Here is a 23,601-nt window from a genome sequence, read left to right as displayed (position 1 = left end):
ACAAAATAACTATCCTTTTTCTTTTCATTAGAGCTAATCCCCAGAAAGACACTTTCATCTGCCGATTAGTCATGCCCCTGCAAGCCTCAATAACCCGAGGGTAAGTTATTGATGTGTTAAAGATGTAATCGCAAAGGCTCAAGGCAGCCAAAGAAATCTCACTTTTTTATCTAACCATGGCATCATTTTGTGTCATTTTAACCCTGTTAGGAGATCCAGTGTACTAAATCATCACCCTGATCATCCTTGTTCTTATGTTAGCTCCTGCTGTAATTGGTTCATGATACTGAATACCTCAAAGGTTAAAATGAACAAGCAGAAAATGGCATCCAACTATAACTAATTCAGGAGGTATGTGATGAAGATATGTGACTAATTCTATCACAGTCTCATTATTAAGCAATGATAATTGCACTCCAGGGAATCAGTGGTGAAAAATCCCAGTTTTTAAAATTAATATTTAAAAGGATATTATCTTACTTTAAATAAATTATCTTCCAATTATGTTATTTCTTTGTGATACATTGTGGAGTAGCTTGAACTGGATGATTAAGGTAAATGAATACAGATAGTTCTTGACATATAACTGGTCATTTTATGACTGTTTGGAGTTACAATGACCTTAGAATGGATGCTTTATGACTTGTACTTCCAGCTATGGCAAAATGTTGCTTCTCTCTCATGGTCACATGCTCACACTTTGGTTGCTTGGCAACTGACTCACACTTATGACTAGCTGCAGCATCTTACAGCCTTATGACTGTTATTTGCAATGGAATGAATTCATTTGGAAGATTGGGTTTGTTTAACCATATTCCTTAAAAATTATGATATGCTTAACAATTGCCATGAAAAATGTCAGAAAAATAAGTCCATTCACATGAATTCCTTGATTTATGACTGCAACATCTAGATTTCCATCCCAATTGTGCTCAGAAGTCGAGGACTGCCTGAAGCTTTTTAAGTGTTTTCTTGTTTCATTTTACAATAGCAGGTTTGAGTGTTCTCTGAGCAAAAAGGTAGGATATTTATTTATCTGGTTATATATTGTTGCCTATCTCACCTGCCACCAGTGGCTCTGGGTATCTTATAACAATTAAAAACAGCAATCCATTAAAAAGTTTAAAAAACATAATATAATATTAATCATCCAAACAACAGCAAAAGAAATTAACTTGAACATATACCAAATGTATATTCAAATGTAATGAATTTCTGATCATTGCAATGGGAATATGCTCCTTCTATTTTCTCCCACCAATCCTTGAGATAAAGAAAGCACCCTTTTATTTTCCAAACTAAATTTGCACAGCTGTTTCAACCATTCTTTATAGGACTTGGTTTCCAATGTCCACACAGTTACTTTTCTTCTAGATATGTTCCAGTGCCCTTAAAATATAGTGTTGGAAAAATATAGAAAAAGGAGGACTTTCGCAACTGTATTAATATCAGATACGTAATGCGGGTTCCAGACCGATGAGCTATATTCAAGTATTGGTCTAGCAAATGTTTTGTATGCTCTAGTTAGTAGTGTGATATTGCTGGAGAAAAAGCTACGCATGATTAGGTTAACAACTCTTAATGCCTTTTTGGCTATGTAGTTACAGTGGGCTCTAGCACTTAGATAATTAGCGATGAGTACTCCAAGGTCCTTGACAGAGTTTGGATCATCAATATGAGCAAACTCATTCAATAAAGAAGACAAGGAAGTACACAAGCATTGTATAAAGTATACATTGCATATAGTACATTTAATATATAAATGTAAGTGTAATGCACAGGTATAAATTTGGAAATAATTGTGGCAATTTATATATAAATCCAATTTTCTATCCATGAAAAGGAAGATATTAATCCCTGTGCCTATTGTTGTCCAGCTGACTGATAACTTGGATTAGAGAGCCCTTTAAATGAATAGCACATTTAAACAGTCTGCCAAATAGAACAGTATCCTATTTAGCAGTGTATGTCGATCTCTAACTTTAAGGTATCTGGGATTCAACTCCCAGGATTCTCCATCCTGTAAGTGCATTTTAAAGTTCTTACAGTTGAGAAACACAGCTATAGACAGTAGGAGATATTGCTGAAGTTTTCAGGGATATTCTTAGACATGATCTGCAATAAAGATGGCAATCTGAATCTAAAGAGAGTGCCAATCTAATTCCACTCATGCTCTGGTGGATAAGATTAAGTTGATCCTTAGTGAGGAAAATCTCTGCCTCCTCTGCAAAAAATCATCATTGTCATCATCGTTATTTTCTGTGTTACCTCTTAGTTCTAGCCCATCTCATACTTTTCCTCCTACCTGGGAAAATAGGGGGTTGGACAAAGTGGTAAATATTACTTGGCATTGCTGGAGCTTTTAGGCAGGGGTGGGATTCAAATTTTTTAACACCCGGTTCTGTGGGCGTGGCTTAGTTGGTGGGCGTGGCTTGGTGGTCATGTGACTGGCTGAGTGTGGCCAACTCAATATCACTCAAATCAAGACACACATCTCCTCGCCTGGCCTCTCATGACTGTGGGGATGCTGCAACAGTCGTAAGTGTCAAAAACAGTCATGTCACTTTTTTCAGTGCCGTTGTAACTTTGAATGGTCACTCCGCACAAGCAAAGTACCAGCAAAGGAGAGGGAAAATCTCTCTCCTGGTCACTCCGCACAAGCAAAGTACCAGCAAAGGAGAGGGATGTCTCAGGAACATCCAGAGATGTTCCTGAGACAGGAAGTCTAGTCCTGCCAAGAATGTAATAAGGGTTAACGGAGAGGCAGTTTCTGTAAGCAACACCAGAATGTTTCCTTCCTGCCTTCCTTACAGGATTAGACCAGTAATTTCTTCTAACAACCGGTTCTCCGAACTGCTTAGAATGTTAACAACCAGTTCTAGCGAATAGGTGCAAACTGGTAGAATCCCACCCCTGTTTTTAGGAAGATTCTCAGTTGAGGCTCCATTAGGAGGATGGCCCACCTTAATGGCCAGGACTAAGTCTGTGGTCGATGACAATTACTAATTTACAAGCTTTTTTTTAACCCTTCATGATAATAAAGCTACAGGTGGGGTCAGGCCTTCCTACTTCTCAGCATCAATAAAGTATAGTGCCTTTAATACAATGTTGAGTCCCAGATATCGCAGAATGCTTTTAATAATAAGCCAGAAATCAAATGGAAGATTTGATAAAAGAAGTAGGAAGAGTCAGCATTTAATAATGGAAGAATTTGGAGGAAAAGTAATGTGTATTTGAGAAGGATAAATCATTAGTAGCATAGATAGTATTGTGATGAGAAAAAGATTGAGAAAGAACTCAAGAGTTATTAATTTATCAAAAGACATTTGTATATATATTTCAGTATCTCTTCTTTCAGTTTGTTTTCTCTGTGTTACCTTGTTTTTCTATTCCTTTCCAAAGAAAGACCTCATTCCACAGACTGCTTTTACAGTAACTGCAATCTAATTATTTTAAATTATCATGTTTGTTTTTCTTATGGAGTTTCAGCGTCATGCTCTGTGGTCCAAGTTCCCATATTTTGGTCAATAAACAAATGACATCTGGCTTCCTTTTACTTGGAAAGAGATACTTCCTGTTGTCTTCCTTCTAACTCTAAATTCCTGAAAATATTATATTTGAAAATGATTTTAACAACCTTTTATCACATAGCCATGCAAAAGCAGGGCTCCTCCTTTATAGTCAAGGAACTTCTTTTGTCATTTTAGGTTTTAGTAACATATTCAGTGCAAATTGAGTGGAATTTGATCCTAGAGTTATAACTCTTAGTCATAAATATGGGAATTTAACAAACCATAATCGTTAGCTAAAGAGGTCAAAACTCTTTGAGAATTTCTTTGCTCAAGAATACAAGTTAATTGCCTCACAGATAAATATTTTAGAAAGGAAAATATTTCATGAACCCTGGATTATTGACCTGCTTTTGTAAAAAGAAATGGAAGCACGCAAGTAGGCAGTCCAAATGCTATTTTTTTATTAGTAAAATTAATGTTTTATTTTCACAAGCTTTAAAATTAAAGACACAAATTCCTTGGAGACTGCAGTTGCATTCTTGTTTTGTTCATGTGTTTCCTGTAGACAATTAGCTGGCTACCAGTTTGAATGCCTTTGATAGCTACCAACTGAGATAAATTAATTGAGGGGGGGGGCAATCTTTTAACAGCTACTGGTTATGATGGCTATTTGTTGCTTCCAGAGTCAAGACAATTTGTCTCTGAAAGCCCATTGTTGTGAAGAAGCACTTTGCCATCATGTTCTGCTTGTGGGCTTTCCATGAGTCACCATTAAGGGCCACTGTAAGAATAGAATCCTTAATTAGATTGCCCATTAGTCCTTATATTCTTGTATTAAGAGAATAAGGAACAAACATAATAGGAAAAAACAGAAAAAGGATAACTGAAGTTTTTTGTTAAATTGAAATAATAAAGGATACATCTAATAATCGCTTCTAAAATATTCAATATTAACCAATAGTCAAGGCCTGAATATTTAGTGTTCTGAGTGTGTGTCAATATACTGCATGTAGCTCCAAATTAGTGCAATGGTGTGGGTACTTAAGATATGCCAATATAACACCACTTCTTCATGAACTACACTGGCTTCCAGTAGGCTTCTCGATACAATTCAAGATGCTGTTATCAGTTATATAGCTCTTCACAGCATAGAACCAGAATATTTGAGATCCTATCGATGATTTCTGTTCATCCTATAAGATTGAATAGATTAGAAATTTATTCTATTAAATTATGTCATCTGATGAAATTGAGATGTGTCTTTTCTTTTATAGTGCCTGCTCTGTGAAGCAGCATACTCTGTGAGAACAAGATGGCCCTGACTTTGGTGTGTGTGTGTGTGTGTGTGTGTGTGTGTGTATTATCCCTTGGTAACGCCACCAAAAATAATCAGTAGGAAAACTGATTGTACAGAGAATAAAATTGGTCAAAGAATGTTGTCAAAGAGAGTGAAGAATGTTAAAATTAAAAGAGACAACAAAAATGCACAGCATTTACAATGTTTTGTAAATGGATAGAGAAGCCAAAACATAGAGACTCCAATAGAGTATGAAATTAAGAATAAAATTGGAAAAAAATTGATTTGGGATGAAACTAAAGTGATTGGAAGGATAATTTAGAAATTTCTATGAGAATTTCTATGAAACTTCTATGAGAATTTTTATGAAATTTCTATGAAATTTCTATGAGAATTCTACAAAAAGTGGAATTTAAGCAAATGATATTAATGTTAGTATATAAGATGCTTCTTTCTTTAGCAATTTCTATGCTTGAACCAGTAGCTCTTGCCCACTTGTGGTGGTGGTTAGTTGAGGCTAATCTGCACTGTCTCCAGGGGATACCCTAGCATTCAGCATTCTATATGGCTATTGATCCCTTGATTGTGTCAGTGTCAGACATGAAAGATCAGGTCCATGTGTGAAAGTTCAAATAAGCTGATTTATTGCTAAAAGCCTATCCACAAGAATCTTCTTAACTGATAGTCAGTACCTGATTAGAGTTAGATAAGGGTCAACAGCATTCAAGGGAGGATTGGACTTTGATCACTTGTGGTTATGTAGGGTTTCTAGGCTGATCCCCCTTTTCATTATGGCCCAGATTCTGCCATTCCTTCTCCTACAGATAAAAATTGACAGGCCAGTTTGTTGATTGAGGCTCATGGTTAGTCCATGTTCAGCTCAGTGCCACCCTTGCAGGACAGCAGTTTACAGTCAACCAACAAGGAGGAATAGCAATAGCAATATCATTTACACTTATATACCACTCCACGGTGCTTTACAGCCCTCTCTAAGTGGTTTACGGAGTCAGCATATTGCCCCCAATAATCTGGGTCCTCATTTTATCGATCTTGGAAGGATGGTAGGCTGAGTCAATTTTGAGCCAGTGAGAATTGAACTGCCAAACTGCTGGCAGCCAGCAGTCAGCAGAATTAGCCTGCAGTACTGCATTCGAACCACTGTGCCAGCACGGCACAGTGTACCTTGATGCTGTTAGTATCTAAGAAAAAGGTGGAAAAAGAAATTGAAAACATTGTAGAAAAATGGAAAAATGGTAAGGATGCAAGTTGGTTGGGGGAGCTAGACAAATCTTACATTTTAAGAAATCTTGAAATATGGAATGTTATTTGTTTATGGAGCCAGTGGCATCCATAGCAAACCACAATTATATCAAAATGAGAACATGGATTTTGTCATGGCTTCATCATTCAACTACTGCCAATATGTACTTCATCCTGACATCTAATAAAAGTATTTTAACTCATAGCATTTGAGTGATTTCACCACTTGCCTCCTTCCCCAGATACATATATAGTGACTTCAATGCCTACATGAAGGTTGAATCTTATAACTAAAATATTAGTGGTACTCTTCTCCTATATAAAGTGAAGATAGTGCAGATTCTAGCATTTTTCTATAGATAATCTTCATTGCAGCTGGAAATGTTGGATAAAATATGACTGAATTAACCAGTGCAGTTACAAATAACACTGTAATAAACCTGGCATCCAGTATTTTGGATGGTTGTCTAAGATTGAAAGAATGGTGGAAAGGCATATGTGATCTCCAATAGCAATGCAGGTGGCCTTTGTGGTAGTGTCAGTCGGCATTTTATTTGTAGGAAGATTGTTAAGATCTTATTGTTCCTTCAGGAGTTTCTGTGTTGTTAAAGTTACTAGAGAAAGCGGAAAGATAGATGGTAGTCACCTGAGGCCTAAAATGTGACATGCAAGTGGAAAAATAAATTCAGTTACTGTAAGAGAATTCAATCATAAGCAAAAGACCTGTTTTCTTCCTTTACATAGCAATTGAAGTCTTGCTCAAAGATAGTAGTTGAGCTTTCTCAGAAGTGCAAAGGAAACCACGACAAGAAATAAATCAAGTCATTTTAGGAAAATAAAATTACCGTGAAGGCTGTGCCACAAAATAAAACCCAAGAAAACTGTGTCCCCTGGTTCATGCAGAAAGGGAAGGGGATGTTTCTTACAACAGGTGTAGTAAGGAGAAAATTAGGTCTTAATATCTCCTCAAAAATGGAGCTATCAGAAATTATGTATTAAGAAGTGGATAATTTTAAATAATATAAAATATTCAGCTGACTAACTATCATTGCAGAACTATGAGACATCTTCCTTTAGGGAATAAGAAATATAAAAATAATTACTTGGGACAGTTCCCTCCATAAGGTTGAATTGGGGAGGTTGCTTGAAGGCCATATATAGAACCTTGCAGTATGCATCCTGTTCCTATAGGTGTGAAATTGCTTCAACAAGAATAGTTCTGCTTTCTGGGTTTCAGAAATTAAAACCAATGTTAGAGATATGATATATAGAATGAAGTCAAATCAATGTGTAGGATCAAGAAGGTTGAGAGAGGATTGAGAAACAAAAGTCTGAGTAAGACTGTTGTGCATTAGAATTCCTTGTAAAGAAGCTAACTTTCCTAGATTTGTAAGAATCTTGCTTCACAATGAACAAAACCAGGAGTAAAGTAATAATAGAAGTTGGCAAATATCCCTGAAAATCCAAGGAACCAGGGGCCAAGATAAAACAGATTCTGCTTTGGCAGAACCATCTGAATACTTTCTGATGAAATATGGTGGCCCATATAATCCAAGCAGGCAGATCAAAGGCCCATTTCTCCAGCTTTAAATACAAGTATAATTGATGAAGATGCTGTAATATAATTGAAATCTTTTCAGTGTGAATAATTGGATCTTCAGAATAAATTAACTAGTCACCTAAAAAACTATCAAATAGCTAACCAATATATTGTGAAATACTTCAAATATTGTATGAATGGTGAGGAACTTAAAGTAAGTGCAAATGGGATTACTCTGCATTCAATTTTCCATGCTAATGTTAAAAACAGTTTAACATTATTCATGCTTTTTTTTCATGTGAATCAGGTTTGAAATGACTCTGAGAATTAATTTGGATAAAATATGCGTATTTCTAAAAAATAGCCATGAACATCATCTGCAGTAAAATGTTCCTCCTTTATTTTGGCATTTGTTGTTATATGCTTTATCTATCTAGGTGATTGTAGATAGAGTAATATGTACCGTATCATCTTCTGTGCATTTATTTAATTTTTAAATATTTTTAACTCACCTTTATTATTTACTAAACTCCTAACCCGTTGGGTCATTGTTCCAGAGACATTATCTTACCAGATTTCTTAGTGCCTTCAACAATGGCAGAGGTTCTTGTTGGCAGAATGGCTACATCTCTGAATATCTCCCTGAATTTTTAAGAATTTTTTTCAAAAACATTAGAGCTTCTAATGTTTTTGAAAAAAATTCTTGAAAATTCAGGAATTCAGATATTCAGAGAGATATCTGCTTTGAAAGTAGTCTGTGTTGAACTGTACAGCATAGTCAACCAGGAGCTGGCCACAGGAAATGTTCTGTGGGATTTGCTTTATGATAATTTTACATCATAAAGTGCTTTATAACATTTGCCAACTTTTAATTCCACTGGAGTTATGGGACTTGGATTTTGGACATATTCTGTGTCAGGATTCCAGCAATCGCTCTAATTAAATCATGATTCTTCAGCTAAACTTCAATAAACTTCAAACAATTCATTAGAGGCGACATACTGGTACTGCCCTGTATGAAGCCAACTCTGGCATACGTAAATTACAGTCATCTGTGACCCTGTTTCTCCCCTCCTCCTTGGGTGTCTCATAAACCAAATTCTCCAATTGAGCACTTTCGCAGGCTGGGTGTCATCATTCACGTTCTCCAATTAACTATATTCCCGAGCAAAAACTCTGGTATTTTAGTTACAATCTTTTAAAGATAAGGGTTGGAATGTACTTTCACTTTCCCCCCCTTTTTATGGCAACTACTAAAACAGGCATGGGAATGTTTTATTAGTTGACATTCTGTAAGTTAGCCCCTTTGAAGTACCTTGAAAATATTTTGCCTTGTAGTACACTATTTCACTAGTCAAGGGCTAAAATAGAAGAGTTTTATACTAGTATATAAATACTGTAAGTACCTCAAGGTAACAAACTTATATAATACTCCTTCATCCTCCTGTTTTCCCCGCAACAACAACCATGTGAAGTGGGTTGGACAGAGAGAGAATGGCTCTCATATCCAGTATCCATATTGGGGAAACATAATGAATGCATTGAGAGTGGAAGTTTATATTATAAAACAAAAAGAAATGGATTGAAAGGTGAGAATTTAGTGTGCATGGAAGGGAAAACTGAATGATTAGTACAAAAGGAGTACTTTGAGAATCACGTGATAAATATATGAAAGAAAAAATGAATAGGTTGAAAGGAAAAGGATGACTGAAAAAGTTGTAGTTTTGGATGGATAAGAGTCTCAAAAAAGACAAAAATGAAGTTTATAAGACAAATGGCAACAGCAAGTAAAAGAAAAATTAAGAAGTTTATGGATATGTTTGATGGATTGTAATATGGAAAAGGATGGAAAAGGATGGTGAATGTATTAGTGTAAATTATATTTAGCTATAATTCCTTTTCTCAAACGTTAGCATAAATTATGTGTTCCTATTTATATAATGAGCTGAAAATTTGACATTATCATTTTATGATTTTTGTATATAGATATTAATACACATATAAGAAAAAGTAGTACATTAAGTAAGCCTCAAATTTAGTATCCCTATTTGTAAGGGTTGAAGCTAGAAATTTGGAGATTCAGTTTTGTGGGCCAGAAAGAATTGCTTGTAAACAATGAGCAGATGAGTTCGTTTACCATGTTCTCTAGTAGACAGGTCTTTCTTCTGTGCACATAAGGCATCTTTCTTGGCAAAATACAGCAATTCATCTCGTTGTGTTTGTGAAGCTTCTGCAGTCAGCAAGTTCCTAAATCTTCAATCCTATTTAATATTTAAGGATTGAATATTTGCAGTATTAAGACTTAATGCATATGCCTAGCGTGAAGACTAACATTCTAGACAAATCTCATGACTATACATGAGAACACCTTTATGGTGGGTTTTTTTGGGGGGGAGGTGGCAATTGAAAGTTAATACCCATGTTGGGGAAAATGATATGACAATATATTTCTATAGGCATATTTTCTCCATAGTTACAAATATTCCTACATCAGATAAAGTAATAATTGCAAAACAATCATAAAATGTGGAAAACAGCCTTTGGAAGTTTCCAGTTATTACAACCATAAACACTTCTTCAACTCATTCTCCTTTACCATCCTTAAATAATTCCCTTACCCAGATTCCTTGACACATTTCCTCTCAGAGGAATATCTGGGGAAGTTTCCTGAGCAATTGGCTGGAGGTGAAATGCCACCCCCCCCCCCCAATTTCACATTCCAGCTTGGAGTGTTCATTGAAGATAAATATCTTTGTCTATGGAGCTTATCTTAAATTTGGCATCCTGTCATAATGCTAAGCACCACATGGGAACAAGCTCCACTAGCGAGAGTTTACTAAGAACTTTTTTTAAGATACTGAGGAATTTTTGTCACTGTATGCAGTGATAAAGAAACTGATATATTACTTCACAAAATACCAGACTGTCTAGTAGGCAGGAAAAATTCCAGTATTTGTATTATCACTTTGCTGCTCATTCATAGTTTTGCATCATTTTCTGTAATGTGAAAGAAAAACCCAGCTGAAGCGTTTTTCTGCCTCCTTAACTGCACACAAACACCCACACACGCTGTTGTTGGAAGATACAGTCATTGCTTATTCAGAATAGAGGCCAAGGTCTATTCTAACTATCCTGCCAAAAGACAATATGCTGGCTTTTCTTTTCTGAATCATCAGCAACCAATTAAATAGCATTGCTTTTACTATAATCCTGTCAAGTGGAGTGGAATTCTCCATTTTCTTGTAAATTTGTAGTTGCATAGTTATGTTGTTAAATATTTTTAGGTGGAAGTACTTTGATAAATTAACAGACTCTGCTTATTGACATATAAATTAAGATCTAAACTCTAGTGGAACAGTGAGAACTCAGCTCTGTGTCCCTCTATTTCCTGTGCTGCCACTGATTTTAATTCTTCATTAGAAAAGTTTGTCCAATGCCATTTCAATTCCTGCTCAAGAAATATAGTCATTAGCTTTATGTAAATTTAAATATGACTCCAGGTTTAATAGAAATCATCTGTAACTATCAGAGCTAAATTAGTATGACACAAAGTGTTCTGCTATACACTTACAAAATTATAAAATGATTGCTAGGAATTCATTCATACTTCTATTTTCATCTCTGTCTTTCCACAGATCCTCATGGGATACCAACAAATTCACATAGGAAAAAAATAGTTTGGCTCTCTATGCACAACAGTGACATCACAGTCCTTATAGAAGTAATACTTTTTCTCTCTCATTTATTACACTACCATTACATATAGATTTTATAACATAGGATGTTTCAAAATCTCCAGCTCACCTCCATATTTCTTATTTTAGGTTGGCCGGCCATATATATCTACAGAAGGATAATTTGTGTTAGATATGGATTTCATGCCCTTCTGTGATAAATGGCATATTAAATGGCATATTTGGAAAGAAGGAATGTTACACAAGAGGAAGCAAGAAGGTTTAATTTATGATAGATTGCCTTTCTTTTCAAAACATGTATCTTAAATAATATTTTTCTCTTAAATCTTAAATGGGAGCTGTTGTGAGGGAGAACTATGACATGTTGTATTTGGAAATAATGTTGTACAGTACTGGTTGGATAATATTATTACCATGAAAGTTGGATAGCATAACCTTTCTCTGTAAGGCAGAGGTGATGATCAGTAGTCCTAAATTCATAGAGAATCAAAGAATCTGAGCTGAAATTGATTATTTAAGCCATCAAACCCCACCTCCTACTCCTATTCAGTGCAGAAATCTAAATTAAAGCTGGTGTGAGAGATGGCAATATACCGTATATACTCGAGTATAAGTCAACACGAATATAAGCCGAGGCACCTAATTTTACACAAAAAAACTGGGAAAACTTATTGACTCGAGTATAAGCCGGGTGGGAAATGCAGCAGCTACTGGTAAATTTCAAAAATAAAAATAATTAATTTGGGAAACGATCTCACTATCATGAAAGGTTTAATTGATTCACTAACCCAAAAGAAGAAGATGATGATGACAGCGGGAGGCAGGAGTCACTCTCTTCCCCTCCCTCGGAGGCTCCCTGAGTCAGGAGTCACTACTGCCGGCGCGGCCCCAGTCCCGCCGCCTCGGGAAGGGAAAGGCAAAGCGCTTTTTGTCTTTCACTTCCGGCTGAAATTGGGAGTCGCTGCGCCGGAGGCCGCGACTCCACACCATTTTTTCAGAGGGAATCTGACTCGAGTATAAGCCGGGGGATTTTTCAGCACAAAAATTGGGCTGAAAAACTAGGCTTATACTCAGTATATACAGTACACACTATCTGAACACATCTCCACTATTTCCTTTGACAAAAGATCCCATTGTTAAATACTCAATACTAGACATGGGGTCCAGAATGAAGACAAACTGTTATTTCCCATGTTGCCAATTATGCAACTCATAGCTTTACAAATTACAAATGCCCTTCAGCCCACTTTCACAATCACTGTGATTTGCCTCTTCCACATAATTTCTCCATGGGAAAAAAAAGATATTACCAAAGTGCATATTTCCACCCACTTTTTAACATTACTTCATTTATTTCAGCCCTGCCCACTACTGACATTATCTTGCAACAGTAGACTAGCCATAAAGGGAAAGGACTGCTATCCTTGTTTTAGAACTTTTCTGTGTGCAACTCCAGGACCTTTCATTGTGATGAATGCTTTGCCAGGAAATTCAAAGCAAATTGCAAACATAAATGTGTCACTTTGTATAAACTGTAAACTAATAAAAAGTTTGAAACATTTAACATTTTATTATTAATTACATCTATTTGTTTTAATTTGATCCCAGTCAGAATTAATAAGATATTGACAAAAAATGGATAGGCCAATGCAGAGTATAACTACCACCTAATTCTTGATATAAACTTGTTTGATCAATTACTGTATTTCTAAAAGAGCCGCTTAACTATGTTAACAGTTTACTTTGCCTATCTTTAAGGGTAATTTTCATTTAAACAGGATGTCTTTTTTTTATTTCTTCATTTGTATTCTGCCTTTATTATTTTTACAAACAACTCAAGGCAGCAAATATATCCATCAGGCCTTCCTCCTCCTATTTTTCCTACAACAGGAACCTTGTGGGCTGAGAGGGAATGACTGGCCCAAAGTCCCCCAGATGGTTTTCATGACTAAGGCAGGACTTGAACTTACCATCTCTTGCTTTCTAGCCCGATGTGTTATGCAGTTCTTTCTTTTTCTTTTCTGAACCTATAGTAGGTAAGAACTCAGAGATGTTTCAATTGCTGGAAGCACTTTAAAAATGTTCATAAAACATGCATGACTTATATTCTATGGAGATATAGGTTGGACTATTACTGTGATAGCCTAAATATATGTTCCCGCCCACTCTTGTTATTCTAATTTAATTTAGAATTTAAGTTCCTACATCGAAACTAAGTCTGGGGAAATTCAGTTAAACTAGGGAATTTATCATTATCAAGTATGACAATAGTCACCAAATATAGCTGGTCTTAAAAAGGAAGTGGACAATTCATTTAGGATGCACTATTAATTACTAACTACTGTCTTCTAAATTACAGGCAAGTAAAGCAGCATACTTTAAAAAACAACTTTGGTGAGCAGAACCTGGACTAAATAGATCCCAAATAGGATTATAGTCATATGCAAAGGAGGTATAGGCGTCTCATGTGGAAAAAAGCCATGTGAACATTTGTATTTTGTGTTAGCCTGATGGAATTACTCCTCTTGGACAGTAAACCAGGAAAGAAACACACACCCGCACACATACATGCAGGAACAGGAAGCACCAGCTGCTATCAAAATTTCCCAAAGGGTTTTTAGCATTTGCTCATTTTCTCAGGCCTGGTGCAGATTTAATCTGTATTATTCCAATGTATCTCTGTCCTTCAATTTGTTTAGTTCAAGAGTGTTCAACATACTAGACTGCCTTCAGGATTTTAGGTGAAAGGACATATTTAGTAATATAACTAATTGTATTGAATTTTATTTATATACCATTCCTCCGCCCAAAAAGGTCCTCCTAAATTATCTTTAGGCCCAGAGCTTAGACTCCCTAGGTGTATCCTAAAACTTTGAACAATACTATGTTATTTAACTGGTCAGATTAGGATTCAGAAGTAAAATAGGAAACTGCCAATCCAGTTTTCAGGAAATGTGACTATGTGTGAATTGTAGGAGAACTGCTGATTCACACCAAGTTTGCCTGTTTTAATGAAATACAGGGCATGGAGGCAATCATCAAATAAAATTGGCCTTTAGTAAATTAAATAGTAACAGGACAAAAATGTTTACTAATTTTTTAATTGTTAATAATGAGATCTGAAGACATCCACCCAAGAATTCTCAAAGAATTCAATTTTGAAATTGCTGATCTTCCAGCAGCAATGTCCTACAAATGGGGGAGGGGCAATATCAAAAAGTCAAGATGGCAATCATGGAAGCATGATAAAAGCTCTCTCCCTTTGTTTGTATAAACAAGTTGACACACAAGTGCTTTTGACAATTCTTGCAGAGGTTGATACCACTGCCTGAAAGCAAAAAAAGAAAAGCCTCTAAAATTGGGTTAGAAAATAGGTATTGTTATACCAGTTTCTAAAAGAGATCTAGAATTGATCCAGGAATTTGTAGATTAGAAAATTGTTTCTAGAAAATTGTGGAAATTATAGAAAAGAGAAACTAAGCATTAAGAAGAAAAAACAACATTGAAAGAAAATCAACATGGTTTCTGCAAAGATAAATTTTACCTTACCAACTTTTTTGAATTTCATTAGGCATATGGATAGAGGAGAGCTTGCAATTACTCTATTCTTGTATTTTCAAAAAGCTTTGGATAAAGTTCCTAAGAAAAGGTTCTTGCATAAATTTAAGGATTATGGATTAGAGGATTTGTCCTTTTATAGATTGTTACCTGATTAAAAACAGAAAGCATAGAATATTAAAAATAATGGAGGGATTTTTTTTTTCTCAATGGAGGAAATAAGGGTACAAAAACCTTCCTAAATTGCTTTAATTTTGAAATAAGCAGTGAGCTAGAAATTTGATGGATATAATCAAACTATTCAGGATTGTAAAGTCCAAAATTGACTGAAATTATCCAGAAGGATCTTATTCCAGAATGGTTTCTAACAACCAACAGATCCAATTTGGTGTAGTAGTTAAAGGCATTGGGCTAGAAACCATGCTGTAATGATTCTCACCTTGGACATGAATCCAGTTGGGTATCTTTAAACCAATTAATTTCTCTCAGCCCCGGAAAGGAAGCACTGACAAACCACTACCAAGATATTGCCATCAAAAGTGCACACTTACCCTGGAAGTCACCAGATGTCAGGACTAATTTGAAAGCCACATACACTCACAAATACAAGCAAAAGGAAAATACAATTGAGCTTAGGTAAGAGTAAATGATACACATCAGAAGAAACTGCCTAACTTTATATATACAGATGGAGCCTGGGTTAACTGTAACTAACCAGAAAAAAGTTCATGGGAACTATAATGTATAGAGAAGGTGTCAGTAAGCAAATTTTATTTTAGGCATCTGTAGAAAAGGGAAATGGGGCTATCAACATTGTAATGCTTTATACAAACCTATAGTGCACCTATATTGTGGTCACTCAATATAATAGATTTTAAAAAGCTATATAAAATATTTATAACATGCTTTTCAGCTTGACTGCTTTACATTTATATGCTTTAAAACTATTTTTAATGTATTTTAAAGTATATTTATATACTTTATACATCTACTTTAAGCAGGGGTGGGATTCAAATTTCTTAACCAGTTCTGTGGGTGTGGCCTAATTTATGGGTGTTGCTTGGTGGTCATGTGACTGGGGGCATGGCTTGCTGACTGGGCATGGCTTGGTGGTCATGTGACTGGGGGGCATGGCTTGTATGTAAATATTATAAATATTTATGTAAATATTGATTTTTTTAATAAAAAAGAGCAACTTTTACCCAAAAGTAGGCAAAGCAGACAAGCAGATTGAGTTGCCCACAGAATCACAGATTCACTTAGAGATCTATCTATCTGCAATCGGCTACCTGAGTCTGCACTGAAAAGCTTCAGTCCTAAGGAAAGTTAGGCTCTGCTTTTAGATTAGCTAGAAAGTAAGAAATCCAAGGATTTCCTGTTTTCTAGCTAATCTAAAACTCCCGGCAGAGCAGAACAGTTGGGGGGGGAAAAAAGGAAAAATAGCAACTTACCAAACTAGGCAAGTTGGATGGCTCACATGCCAGGTAAGGAGTGAGTGGGAGGGGAGGCGCCAGCCAGTGGAGCGATTTGCTGGTTCTCCGAACTGCAGATAATCATAACACACGTGTGTGCAGCGTTTGCAAGAAATCATCAACTGTGCCACCTGGATAGCTGACAAGCGCTGCGCGCGGGTGCGCAGCGTTTGAAAATCCTCTTGTTTCCTGCTTTTTCAACCTCAACTGTGCCACGCAAAGCAGCTGAGGAGGGAAAAGCAAGGAATAAAGGACAGCTTAGAGCCCGGGCAGGCGGGTGGGTCAAACACCGAACCAGTTCGGTGTCAGCTGCTCTTCGCAGCTACCGGTTCTATAGAACTGGGGTGAACCAGTAGCATCCCACCCCTGACTTTTAAGTTTGTTTTATCCTTTCCTAATTTTTTTAATGAGACATTTTTCCTTCAATAACTGGCTGCTATAAAGCACATAGTTTTAAAAGATTAGCAAGGGCTCTTACCGAATTTGAACACTTTGTACTCTTCTGAAATATTTCACCAGCTTTAACTGTACTTCTAGCCGAATTTTTTAGCGCTCAACTTGTATTATAAAGCCCTATATTGTATGAAACTAGTATCTCAAGGTGTACTTATTTCACTTCTATCTTACCGCGAGACCTTTCTCCAAGTACCAAATAATAAAAAGAGTTAACATTATGATATATGGTAACCAGAACAGAGGCTTTTTTTCAGTCAAGGTATCCTGGTTTTCAAATTCATTGATCTACATTTGTCCATTTGAATGTCCGATGTTCATTGTTTCAATCAATTGTTTTGCATGATGCTAATCTCTGCTGCATTTAGCAGCTTATTAAGTAAGAAATATATTAAAAAGATCAGCTTGAATATATAGCATCATGACTTTTCATATTCTTTATAAGAATTCAGTTTAAGGATAATTTTAGAAAGATCTGCCAATTGTGAGTACTTAGCAGGGCTACTGATGTCTTAATGATCAGTTAAACTTTTTATTATTGTACATGAAAATAGAAACAAGAAGTGGAAAGGAGGAATAGAAAAAAAAATGCAAAAGTGTAAATCTCTCATATCTTAAAAAAATGAGTCTCACATATGTATTAATGTTCCAATTAAATTAAAAATTAAATCAGTTAACAGGATCTAAACTGGATATAAATTAGATATATGAATTAGCAGATGCAATCCAAGTTTTAAAAAGTTTGGGATTTCCATTGGTAACATAAAAACAGAGTTGGAAGGAACCCTGGAGATTTTCTAGTCCAATTCCCTGCTCAAGCAGGAAACTACACCATTTCAGACAAATGGTTCAATGTGATCTCTGCTTACAAACCTCAGTGTTAGAGCACTTACAACTTCTGGAGGAAGTCATTCCACTGATTAATTAAGATATGGAAAAAGAGGTGAGTTTTTCAGATAGCCATTAGTATGAGTAATAGGGAGTAGCTGCCCCTTAACCAAGTAATAACACTTGCTTACAATCAGAGAGAAAAAATATCTGCTGTGAACTCTGCATAGACATCAGGAAGGGCATCCAGCCAGTAAATGCTGAGCTCCATCCAGTTACCCCGACTCATAAAAAGGGAGCTTACAGTCATAGAAAGTGTGCAATGTTCATTTCCATTTTTCCATTTACAAGCCTCTAGACTGAAACAGTGGTTTTATTTAATTAATTGTAAGGTTGATACAGGTTCATCTTGTGATAAAGAAACTAAACATATTATCTTTTTATTATCTTTTTATTTATACAGACACATCTAAAATTTATAGATTTCACCTGGTTTAACAAGCATCACTCCTTTTTAGAGTTTTGGCATCTCAGTGGACTTGTGTGTCTGTATGTGCCAGGTGTGTGTGAAAGAGAGACAGAGTAACTGGCAAATTATAATTTTCAAGGTTTGAGGCACTGCAATTAAACTAGAATAAAATATATACATGGTTATAATACTCTTGAGTTCTTTCTATCCTGAAACTGCCACTAAAATTGGGTTCAAATGTTATTAAAGGAAGTTGGAGAATTACTACCTCTGCTACATCCACGTTTCCTTATTCTTTTAAAGTAAAATTTTGGAATGGAACATGGCAGCAGAACCATAGGATTTTCAGAAGAGTTTAGCTGAAGAGTAACTAGGAAGTACAATTATAGCTGTCATGGAACTTTCAGTGATCTTTAATAGGGCTCTGATTGCTCATATTTACAGCTTTTTAAAATATGTTGTTATTCTTTTAGACTCAAGATTGACTTTCAACCCATCTATAACCCGTCTACTATCTATAGAAATTTTTTGAGGGCAGAATAGAAAGGCCCAAAGGTTTACAGCACAATCTTCCAGATTCTCCTCAAAATAAGGTATACTGATTTCAGTGTAGTTGGCATAAATATTAAGTCTCAGTCATTTAAATCTTAACTTACAGTTAAGTATTTACACAATCCCATTTAGAAAATCTTCTCCCTCTGTCAGCCTTTTGGGATAAATTATTCTTCTCAAACTTTAGTTATAATGGTTCTTGACCAATGTAAAAAAATTCTACAAACACGCATTATGATTCATCAGGAGGAGATGAGGGAATATCAAATAGTTTCATTGTTAACTAGGCACCAAGAGTAGAATTATATCAATTTGTGGTAATGTTACAGTGTTTAGACACCATTTTGGTCTGGGCAGCCACATACCCTGACTTTTGTTCTGAATCACAGTGGTCTACAGTTTGAATAAAATGCTCCAAAGATTTAGCATAATATTCCCATCTTAAACTAAATGTTAAATTAAAATCTAGGAGGGAGTTATTAATTCAGCTATCTGGCAGATTCAGCACAGGCAGTAAACATTAAGTATAAATATAAAAAATTGTAGTGTGGTCTCTCTCTTATGTAATGGTATGTATGCATCCCTGAAAAGTTTTAAATCAGTTTGGCTATTTCCTTTTATTTGTTAATGCTATAGTACCCATTAATCTTTTTTCAGGTATATTTCTCATTTAAAATTTTCTGTGTGTGGCAGAGAAATAGACCTGTTTTTCAATGCAGCTGTAGGTCTGTCTTTTGTGATTTCAAGAAATTGCCTAATTTCAAGAAATTGCCTAATTTCAAGGAATTGTCTAATTCCTTTGACTCAGTTTTGGTCACCAATCAATGAAACAATCACAGATGGAGAGGATAATCAGTCATCATGAACAGATATCTTCACATTTCAATTGGAAGCTGTGTTAAATAAGCATTTCCAGGGTTTCTGAAATGCTTCCATTCCATTTGGATGGAATTCTGTTACATGCACGCATTCCTTCTGCAATGAAAAGGAATGTATTGATACTTTTCAGGAACTTCTAGAGGCACATTAGTAAAGGACACTTAAGGGTGGTTGTGGGAGACCAGTAATTCTCTTATGGTGTGAGAATTAAGATATGAGATCAGGTGGATATTGGGGTGATCATGTGCTTATCAGTTTATTATTTAATTCAAAATTGTAATAAAACTTTTAAACTCATCTAAGTGGGCTTTGTTTGATAGGTGTGCTGGGATGAAGATTATATAAAAGTCAATGGAATAAGTCGATTTTCTGTGCTAGTTGAGAGTGGAAGTGAAGATGTGGAGGCCTTGTCCTTAAATATTACAAATATAGTTCCAAAGATTTATACTATTTATGCTCTCCGGTTATTGGCCAAACATCATCTCCTTTAGACCAGGGGTCCCCAACCACCGGGCCCCGGACTGGTACCAGTCCGTGGAACATTTTCTACCGGGCCTCCGGTTTGCTGGGCGCCGCCATCTTGTTTTGATGAGAAAGTGCTTCCGGTGAGCTTTTCCGGTTGGAAAGTGGCATTTGGGTCCTGAAGGAATCCTCGCGCCTTAGTTTCATCGAAGGGGGGGGGGGGCGGCTTCGAACAAAACTAAGGTGCGAGGATTCTTTCAGCTCCCAAGGCAAGGTGAGCCGAGCGACCGTCCCGAAGCCGTCCTGAAGCCCATCGACAAAGGTACAAAGGAGGAGTTGAAGGTGGTGGGGAGAAGCGGGGGACGGCTGGCTGGCCGGTCGCTTGGCTTGGCTTGCCATGCGTGCTGATGCCGGTACCAGGCCGCGGATCATTTTGTGATGCCGGTACCGGGCCGTGGCACAAAAAAGGTTGGGGGCCACTGTTTTAGACTTACCATTTGGTATGAATTCTGCAAAATGGGCTGTGTCTGTTTTTCTTCACTGTGACACACACTATGTGATATATTTTGTGTGTATATAGCCAGCCAATTCAGACTTGCAGGATTGGCAAATTCCAGGTTCCTTCAATTAAGCAATGCAATCTATCAGGATCCCCAAAGTGGCACCCTCTGTAACAGTAACTATCCCTTGGAATGAGATTCCTCAAGATCCAGAGAGCCCCAGCTCTGTTGTTTAATTAGAAGGGCCATGAAAATCTGACTCTTCATTCAGGCCTTTGGTAAGTGAAAGTTGGATCCCTTCTATCTTTTATTGTTGACAGTTTTAGTATTTTTCCCTTCTTTTTAAATATAATAATTGTATTATCTTTGATTATTGGGAGCAACCCAATTGGGGAGGGGGGAAAGGTTGGGTGGCATGCAGATTTAATAATAAATAGATGATATTGTCTACACATTCCAAAATTGGAAAACCCATACTTGGCTCAAACTCCAACCTTTTTCTGCAGAAAAAAAGCAACCTTTTGTGAAAAGAAAAATCTAGTGGAACAAATTATCACCATTTTACACTATTATTACAGAAGAACCAGCATTTGAACAAATCAAAATATATTTTATTTTTAAAAGCTCTATTGCAAACCAAACTTTACATGATGTGCACCTGTAGTTGTTAGGTCTTTAGCTGATCTGGTTAAATACATTATGTAAACACAGCTGGTGTCTAACAGAATGAGGAAAAGCGCAAGTTGGATATATCCTGCCTGAGAATACATTTATTATATGGGCACTTTTAAAATACAATCAATCAGTTTTAGTGATCCATAATCTTTGTGGATTATATAGTTTACTCTTTAAATATTGTTTTAAATTCTTTAAAACATAAATACCATGTTTCTCCAACAATACACCCCCCCCCCATAGGAAGACCCAGCATGTTTTCTAGGGATAAAATGAAATTAAGCCCCTCCCCCTAAATTTAGGCCTATTTTAAAACGTGAAATTGGGGGGAGGGTGGGGGGGAACTTGCCTTTAGGAGAGCCCCGTGGGCAGCCACACCTTGTCACCAGCCGCTCCTAACGGCCGATCATGGAGGATCATGGAGTGCTTCCTACCCCTGCCAAGCGCCTTTGCTGCAGACCCGGGTATGGTGCTGGTTGCAGACCGGGTCACTCGGCAGGGCACTTTAAATTGCGAGACCTTCGGCGCCCGCCGCTGCTGCTTCCTCCGCCGCTCTTGCTTTCCCTTCGCATTCCTTCACCGGCAGCATTTCAGCTGCTTCTCGAGCAGGGGAGCCGCCTCCGTAGCTTCCACAGTTCCTGCCAGCACTGGCGAGAGAACAGCAGCAGTGCTGGCGGGAACCGTGGAAGCTACCGAGGCAGCTCACCCGCCCGAGAAGCGGCTGAAATGCTGCTGGAGGAGGAATGCGAAGGGAAAGCAAGAGTGGCGGAGGAAGCAGTAGTGGCGGGTGCCGAAGTTCTCACAATTTAAAGTGCCCTGCCAAGGCCGACATCCACACCACCACTGCCCGCCAACCCGGCCTTCAACCAACACCATACCCGGGTCTGCAGCAAAGGCGCTTGGGGGTAGGGAGCTCTCCGTGCTCTATGATTGGTTGTTAGGAGCGGCTGGTGGCAAGGCGTGGCTGCCCGCAGGGCGCTCTAAGCAAGGGTGTGCAGGGGAGAAATTAATTCACCCCTGAAAAGACGGTCTAGCCGTTTTTTCGGGGCTCAAAAAAAAATAAGATCCAGACTTATTATATGAGAAACACGGTATATATGTATAAAATCTGATCATTTTTTTGAATTCCAGAAAACAATTTGTTGTTTGGAACTGTGACTTTGTTAATCATAATTGTCAAGAGATCTACCTGGCAGGAGACTTAAAAATTTCTCTCATACAATCTTCCAATTTTATCTTGATGTGAATAATGTGATGTATGAAAAAAGAGCATGGAGAATGGTATACTTCAGGAGTATTAAACTGGCAGCCCATATGCCAAATGCACCATGTGCAGGCCATGTCTACCCCAGCTCCATGAAGGGAAACATGTTGTGAAACATCACGTGATGGCAACATGATACTGCAAGTTTTCACACCCGTGGTATATGTGTTATTCTTCAAAATGGGATGGAGACTATAGCTTAAAATCTGAGACAATGGAAAACCTGCTGAGAGAATCTTTATGTAAGGTAGTAATGCTGTCATGGAGATGGTGGTTATGGCCGTTTGGCCAGGATATTGCTCTTAATGATTTTAAGGGAGTACAGTAGGCAGGACCATAAGCATCTAAGGTATGTGAATAAAATAAGAATTGAAGTGCATTTTAAACTTGTGCTACAGCTTCCATGTGGTCTCCATTTCAAAATAGTGGAAATTGAAATATATCAAAGTAATTGGAAATGACTCTTGCAACTATTAGGAAAAAAACAAGTCTTCAAGAGCCAGCTACACAGCTAGGGTTACAAGTTGCCCAACTCTGATTTTAACACATTTGCAAATCTAGTCAAGAGGTTTAATCAAATTATAGTTAATCAGACTATGGCTTTATATAATGTGTGAACCAAGTATTAATTCCATGTAATAGAAGAACTGAACTTAGAAGACCTACGTTTGGGCACTGCTAGCTCTCTTTTCTGATTAATATCCATTAATAATATCCTTTCACAATTTGTTAGCTTTTTATGCATTAAAATATTGACTGCTTTGAATATTTAACATATAATCATCTTTTTTTTTTTTTACAATCTCTTTGTTACCTTAAGAAATAAATTTGTATTTGATTAGTACTGAATTGAGAAGGATTTTCCCTTTTTCTGGACAGAGATTCAGTACTTTTAAACCAAGTGCTAAATATTATTCAGAAGGTAATCTCTCTTACATGTCCTAACAGAGATATAGCAAACCATATCAGAATAATCCTACTGTATCAGTAATTTATTCATGTATTTTGACATGACAAAAATCATGTTGTAGAACGGGCAACAGGAAACTTCCAGTGACAGAGGTGGAACTTAATAGCCATACTCGAACCAAAGCTGGGAAAAATAATTCCCATCATACATGTCAACTAATTTTGGTTATTTATTGGATAGCAGAATATAGTGCTTCATAGTGGCCAGAAAAAGTG

At 36.8% G+C, this 23,601-nt stretch overlaps 1 long non-coding RNA gene across 7 annotated transcripts in view; it reads left to right on the top strand.

Annotated features, from left to right (window-relative positions):
* The window catches only part of LOC148131493 (uncharacterized), a 155,564-nt gene that overhangs the window by 123,298 nt on the left and 8,665 nt on the right, over nucleotides 1-23,601 (top strand). For all 7 annotated transcript variants that reach the window (XR_015748951.1, XR_015748950.1, XR_015748949.1 and 4 more), the window contains one exon: nucleotides 32-100. This is a non-coding gene — a long non-coding RNA (uncharacterized LOC148131493). The remainder of the gene's footprint in view (nucleotides 1-31; nucleotides 101-23,601) is intronic.

Source organism: Notechis scutatus, chromosome 3 (genome assembly GCF_049901735.1).
Source record: "Notechis scutatus isolate UNSWTSFEM ecotype Mainland chromosome 3, rNotScu1.2, whole genome shotgun sequence".
NCBI lineage: Eukaryota > Metazoa > Chordata > Lepidosauria > Squamata > Elapidae > Notechis > Notechis scutatus.
The sequence above is the reverse complement of the archived record's forward strand: the minus strand, read 5'-3'. Positions and strand labels throughout refer to the sequence as shown.